Source organism: Desmodus rotundus, chromosome 7, assembly GCF_022682495.2.
Source record: "Desmodus rotundus isolate HL8 chromosome 7, HLdesRot8A.1, whole genome shotgun sequence".
NCBI lineage: Eukaryota > Metazoa > Chordata > Mammalia > Chiroptera > Phyllostomidae > Desmodus > Desmodus rotundus.
Genome location: NC_071393.1, coordinates 94,216,357 through 94,223,416, shown reverse-complemented (window position 1 = coordinate 94,223,416; position 7,060 = coordinate 94,216,357). Strand labels below are relative to the sequence as shown.

General features: G+C 47.7%; 1 pseudogene; it reads left to right on the top strand.

Moving 5' to 3' along the window:
* Window positions 1-1,140: 1,140 nt before the first annotated feature.
* LOC112311022 (protein NipSnap homolog 1 pseudogene) lies at window positions 1,141-7,060 on the top strand (annotated as a pseudogene).

The window sequence follows — 7,060 nt, the reverse complement described above, 5'->3', positions numbered from 1 at the left end:
GAGCGCTGGCGGTTTCTGCCTTTGAGGTCTCCGGACCGGAGTGGGCAGGCGTTACCAGACGGGCCGAGCCGATCTGAGCCGCCCAGAGATGAGGCCACCGAAAGGCTCCTCTTATTTCCTCCCAGACCCCAGGGCAGTGGCGACGACCTGGTTCTCTTCTCCCTGGAACCTCCTGGCAGGGCTGGGCCTGGAACTTGAATCCCATCCGAAGAGTAATATAACCGGAAGACCTGGCTCTGGGGAGCGGGGCTCCAGAGTCCCTTTGGGGGAAGGGTTTTCTCCCTGGCTCTCAGGGTTCCCCAAACGCAGTGTTCTCCAACCTTCGTTGGTCATTGCTCAGACCTGTACCCCTCTCTGAATCCAATATCTGAGGGCCACCCCCATCCAGCGGTAATCTTACATCCTTGACACCCTTGCTAGGGAGCGAAACGTAGGGACGAGCCGGGAATGGCGTTAATTATACCTTGCATCCTCATTTTACACTTAGAGAAAGAAAGTGACTGGCGGCTACATCCCATTCTCCAGCACCGTCTCCCCCCACCCCCACCTCTTTCCCCTTAGCTCTCAGGTCAGCCCTGCCCCCACCCACCCACCCACCGATCCCCACCCCCCACCCCGTATCTCAGCAGGAAGAGTTAAGAGCCTGTGGGATCAATGATGATCTCCTTGGTTCCGGCTGTCATAGCAGCAGCTGTACCAGTTGATTGAGCTCTCCTTTCACTACCGTCTGATGACTCTCAGGCTCCCAACCATTTCCAACCCTACTTGGCAAAGAGCAGGCTGGGGACCCAGAGCCAAGGGAGAAAAGATAGCACACTTGTCCCTCATGCCTGGGCCTGGGCTTCTTTATCTAAAGGGATGAATCCTAGTTGGTGTGGCTCAATGGATTGAGTACCGGCCTGCCATCCGAAGGGTTGCTGGTTCGATTCCCAGTCAGCGCACATAACTGGGTTGTGGTCCAGGTCCCAGTTGGGGGCGTATGAGAGGCAACCTCATGTCGATGTTTCTCTCACTCTTTCTCCCTCCCTTCCCCTCTCTCTGAAAATAAAAAATCTTTAAAAATAAAATAAAGGGATGGTGAAAATCCAGCCTGGAGATCTGAGAAAAGCAGTATATGTGGCAAGCTCTGGCAGCCGCCACATGGTTTTATTCCCCCAGTCTGCAGAGCTGCGCAGCTGTTGCGCCCCATACCTGAGGACTCAGAAGACCCTGTATCTGGAAACTCAGAGTCCCCCTTTGGAGAGCAGTTACCCTGGAGAGTTCGTGTTGTTGCACAAAGCAGCTCAAGGTGGGGGTGGAGGTGAGATGGGTTTTGTTATCCAGCCAGCTCTGCCACCTCGAAGAATGAGCCACTGATAACCACTTTGGCCTCAGTTTCCCCATCCAACCCAGGCTGGCCTTCTGGTTGTTGCCTCTAGACCATACGCATTCATACAACACAAATATTTTATTTGCCTTGAGTGCTTGTCAGGCCCTACACTAATAGCTGTGAGATAATGGCAGGACCCAGGTCCCTGTCCTCCACCAGGAGAGAAAAGCACGTAAACAAATAAGAAAACGTATGGGTTAAGTGTGAGGGTAAATGAGGAGAGGAAGGACGCCAAAATCAGGACAAAGGGGCAGGACAGGTATTCTAGGCAGAGGGGACAGTGTGAGCAATGGCATAGAGGTTTGCCACAGTGTGGGGTGTGGGTGTAGGGAGGCCAGGCTGGAGAAGTAGACAAAGCTCAAGGTCAAGGGGAAGTCATCGGAAGTTTTGGGCTGTGAAAGTGATGAAGTCTGTTTTGCATGTGCACCATGCAGTCAACAAAGTTTATTGAAGGCTCTAAGTGGGGTGTCTCCCCATCCTTCTTGCTGGCATTTATCTATTCACTGGAAAAAATTTAGGGACCCTCTCTTACCTGCTCACTATTCTAAACTCTTCACATGTGTCTCATTTAATCCTCACACAAGTAGGCACCCACCCATGAAATAAACTGTTAACCTCATTTTACAGACCTAGAATCCAAGGCCTGGACCTGTTTGAGGTCACTTGACTGGTAAGTGGTGGCCCAAGGATTGACACCTCACTTGACTCCAAAGTCTGTGCTTTCTACTAAGTAACCTGTTTTGGCAGTATCATGTGACCAGGCCAAACAAGACCCAGGCCCTGTCTTGGAGACCTGATGAGCCAGTAGGAGAGTCCTGAGAAGGGCTCTGATGAAGGAGTTCACAGTGTGTGGTGAGAGCTGGTTCCCAGAGGGAGGGGCTAGAGTGACTTGTATTCTAGCGGGGTTATTGGAGGGAGGGAGGGGGAACAGAAAGAGTTCAGGAAAAGGGAACATCTCACAAAAATGAGAACTTGTAAAACATCTCAACTTGTTAGGGGAAGTGTAGGCAGATTTGTGTGGTCATATGCATGAGGTGATGGTGGAGAGTTTGGAAAGATGCCATCCAGGAGGCAGCAGGAGCTAGAGCACTTAGGGCTTTGAGTGCTGCCCAGAGGGATTTGAGGTTCCTCCTGCAAGTAGCAGGGGGCCACTAAAGCACGGAAGCAGGGCATGACACTACTTTCCTGACTTCTGTGTGAACAATGGTAACAGGGCAAGACAGAGAGGCCCATAGGGTAGGAGATTGTCACAGACATCCAGCTTGGAAATGATGGAGCCTGAACCAGGCCAGCGGTTATGAGGATAGGAGGGACAGATTCAAGAGATAGTAAAGCGATAGAGGGATCAGGACTTACAGAGAATGGTTTCATTACTCATCGATTTGCCCACTCAATAAATATCTGTTGAGAGTCTGCCATGTCTCAGGCACTGTTCTCAACACAGAGCACAAAGCCGTAAACCTGACAGGAATGGTCTCAGCCCTCCTGAAGCTGGGAGAGATAATAGGCAAATAAACAAATACACATAACAACAGAATGTGGTAAGTTCTCTGAGGGAAATAAACAGGGTAATAAAATAGTAACTGGGGAGTCCATTTTAGCTATGGTGTGTGTGATGGGGGGAAGCCTTTCTGCAGAGTGGATATTTCAGCTGAGACCTAAAGATGAGAGAGGTCGGATGAAAGGGGGGTGGGTCTTTCATGCAGAGGAGAGAGCAAGTGCAAAACCCTGGCATAAGAAAGGGCTTTGGTGTTCAAGGAACATCAAGGAGGCTGAGAAAGTGGTAAACTTTCTCAGGTGAGAGGAAAGGAGGGAGTTGGCCCCAGGCCATTGTAAGGATTGTGGATTCTATTCTAAGAGGAATAGCCTAGGGAGGCATAGAGGGCTTTTAACTAGAGCAGTAGCAAAATATGATTTACATGTTTGAAAAGATTCCACCTGCTGCTGTTTGGAAAAAGGGTTGTAAGGGGCTAGAGTGGAAGCCAGGAATCCAGTGAGATTTGGAGACTATTGCTGTGATCCAGGGGGGAGATGACAGGCTGCTAGCTCCAGGGAATGGGGTGAAGATGGAGGCAAGTGAATAGAGCCAAAATACATGTTGGAGGCAGAACCAGGTTTTACTGATGGGTTGGATATGGTAGGTGAAGAAGAAATCAAAGATATGATATGGGCTTTTAACTTGAGCCAAAACCAGTGATGCCATTTACGAAGATGAAGACAGGAGAAAACAGGTTTATTTGGTATTGGAGAAACAGATTAAAAGCTCTGTTCTGGAGAAAATGAATTTGGCATGTCGTTAGGCATCTTTGTGGAGATATCAGGAGGACAAATGGAAATATAATATGGAGTTCAGGAAAGAAGAGCAGGCTGGAGATATAATATTGGGAATCAGCATGTAGTCGGGAATTAAACCACGGGATTGGAACAGATAGGAAAAAAAGATGAAGTCCTCCTACATTGAAAGGTCTGATTGAGAAAAAGTGGTTAGCAAAGGAGACCTAAAGGAAGCAACCAATATGTAGAAAGAAACAAGGGTGAGTGTGTTATGAAAGAGGATTTTTCAGGGAGGAGGATCAACAGTATCGGAGGTTCAATAAAATAAGTGTCCGCTGCCCAATGATGAAGTCGTGCCCTGGAAGGTAGACCTTCCAGCTTCTCTACAAGACTATCCGTGTAAGGGCGGGAGGGCAAACGTTTGGAGAGAAAGGACCATACGATGGAGGGGAGGAGCACTTTTAAATATCAAATGAGATAACACGGAAAGTGCATTTTGTAAACCTCCCAGTTCTCTGTTAATATAATTGTTGTTTTCGTTAATGAGCTGGGGATTGGACTGAGACTACCAGTGTGAGAGAGTAGGTAAGACGTAAGAAACAGTTCGAGAGAAGGAAATTGCATAATGAAGAAAATCCCGTTCCTCCTGAGAGCTTGCGTCAAAACCAGGTTTCGGGCTAGGCGAAGAGATCCAGGAGCAGTGTTGCAGTTCACTCCGAACTGACCCCACGAAGACAGCAGTGAGCAGAGTACCGAGCGGATGCCGAGGCTACCCAGAGCCAAGGAAGGAAGTCCGGCCCAAACAGGAGGGTTTCCTCTGACTCCGCCTCCTTCCTCTACCGACCAATCAGGATTCAGAGGAGCGGATGGCTGCGCTGGGGCGGGGAGGAGGGCGGAGCCTGAGGACCGTTAATTCACCGCGAGTAGGCATCCAGTTTGTATTCAGTTCCTTCCCCTACAAGGTCTCACTGTAGCTGCTCTTACAAAAACCTGGGTGGGCGTATAATCACTTTTTTAAAAGCTCGGGCAGTTTCGTATGAAACTAAATATACACCTATTCTATGACCTAGCAATTTCTTAACCTAGGCATATGTTTAAAAAAAAAAAGCAGAAAGCCCAAATAACCATTAATAGGAAAATGGATAAACTAGCATGCCCACACAGCGGAATACGATTCAGTAATAAAAAGGAACCACCAAATGATACGCACAGCAGCATGGATGAATCTCAAAATTATTATGCTGAATGAAAGAAACCCATAGACACAAAACTACATTTTGTATACTTCCATTTAAAAGAAGTTCTAGAACAAGCTCAAATCATCTATGCTGAAAACAAAATCAGAGCGTGGGTTGTCTGAGGGCTGAGGGTAGGGACTGACTACAAAGGGGCATAAAGGAACCTTTTACATTAAGGTAATTTTCTTAGAACTTTGTGCAGTGGAGAAGTGTCCTGTATCTGTGCTGTCCAACAGGGCAGCATGAGCCATACGTGGCTGCTGAGCACCTCAAGTGTGGCCTGCGTACATGAAAACTGCTTTTTATTTTTATTATTTTTTAAAGATTTTTATTTATTTATTTTTAGACAGAGGGGAGGGAGGGTGAAAGGGAGAAAAACATCAATGTGTGGTTGCCTCTCACGCGCCCTCTACTGGGGGCCTGGCCTACAGCCCAGGCAGGTGCCCTGACTGGGAATCCAACCTGTGACCTTTTGGTTTGCAGGGCGGCACTCAAGAAAACTGCATTTAATTTTAATTACTTTAAATTTAAATTTAGCAACATGTGGCTAGTGGCTGCCCTATTGAACAGCACAGTTTTATATCCTGATAAAGGTTTGGGCCTCACAGGTATATGTATTCATCTGTCAAAACTCCTCTCACAAAACACCTAAGATTTACGCATTTCACTCTATGTAAAGTTTACATTTAAAAAATAAGCCTAAACTCTAATTAATGCTCTGGATGTTGAAGTGTTTAGACATGAAATATACTCTTGCCTACAACTTTGAAATGCATAACAAAAATGTATCAATGAATGGAGGGATGGCTAAATTGTTAACATATGATAAAACAAATACAGCAAAATATTAATTGTAGAATCTTGGCAGTAGATATATGGATGTTTGCTGTAAAAGTCTTTCAACCTTTCTGTGAACGCTGGAATGTTTTCAGAATAAAATGTTAGGGGTACCAGGAGCTGAGAGAGAAAGGATTGGGAAGTTATTGTCTAACTGGGTACAAATTTCTGTTGAAATGATGACATTTTTCTGGAAATAGATAGTAGTGATGGTTACCTAATGGCAATTCATTGTACACTTAAAATAGTCAAAGTGGTGGATTTTATGTTATATATCTTTTACAACCTAAAAAACAGTTTGAGAGCCAAAAGAAAAAGAAAAGTGTTGGGGGAAAATCCATGTGAAAGTTTCTGTGCCTTCTCTAGAGGCAGTCTGGGGTGCAGACAGAGAGAAGGGGGAACGGGGCACGCTGTGCGAGTCAGTGTGCTAGGCCGGCTTGGAGAGATCTGAGTTCACAATCCCGGATCTTTCACTTTCTACTTGTATAACTGTATTTGCCTCGTTCTCTCCAGCATGGCTCAGCAACTGTGCAGCATCTCCGCAGCGGTGCAGAGCCTGCTGCCCTTCCCACCCCCCTTACCCAGCCCACACCAGGGATGTTGCTGCTGAGCCTGGACCGAGCTTCTATTCCAAAGACAAGGAAGATAACTGGTTCCACTCCCTGCCCACCCTGCTGTCCAAGGAGGAGACCAGCAACCTCTACAAGAAGACCCAGTTCCACAATGTGAAGCCCAAGTGTCTGGATGCCTACACCAGCCTGAGAGAGGCTGTGTTGCCCAAGCTGCACCTGGATGAGGACTACCCCTGCTGGCTGGGGGGCAACTGGAACACATGGTATAGGGAGTAGGACCAGGCAGTGCACCTGTGGCATTCTCAGGCGGCTACCCAGCCCTCGTGGACTGCGTGAACAAGCTCAAAATCAAGGAGTACCTGGAATCTTGAAAGGAGCAGAGCCAGATGCTGCCGTCCAGGAGAAACCAGACGTTCCTCCAGTTCAGCTTCTGGAGGGAGCCACAGCCCAGAGTAGGCCCCAACATCTATGAGCTGAGGACATACAAGCTTCATCCAGGAACCATGATGGAGTGTAGGAACTACTGGGCTAGGGCTATCAAGTACTGGCAGGAGAACCAGGAGGCAGTGGGTGGCTTCTTCTCACAGATAGGAGGGCTCTACATTATGCACCATCTCTGGGCCCATAGAGACCTGCACTCTTGGAAGGAGACTAGAAATGCTGTCTGGAGGAGGAGGGGCTGGGACAAAAATGTCTACTACACAGTCCCCTTGTTGCAACACATGGAGTCTTGGATCATGATCCCTTTGAAGACTTCACCTCTCCAGTGA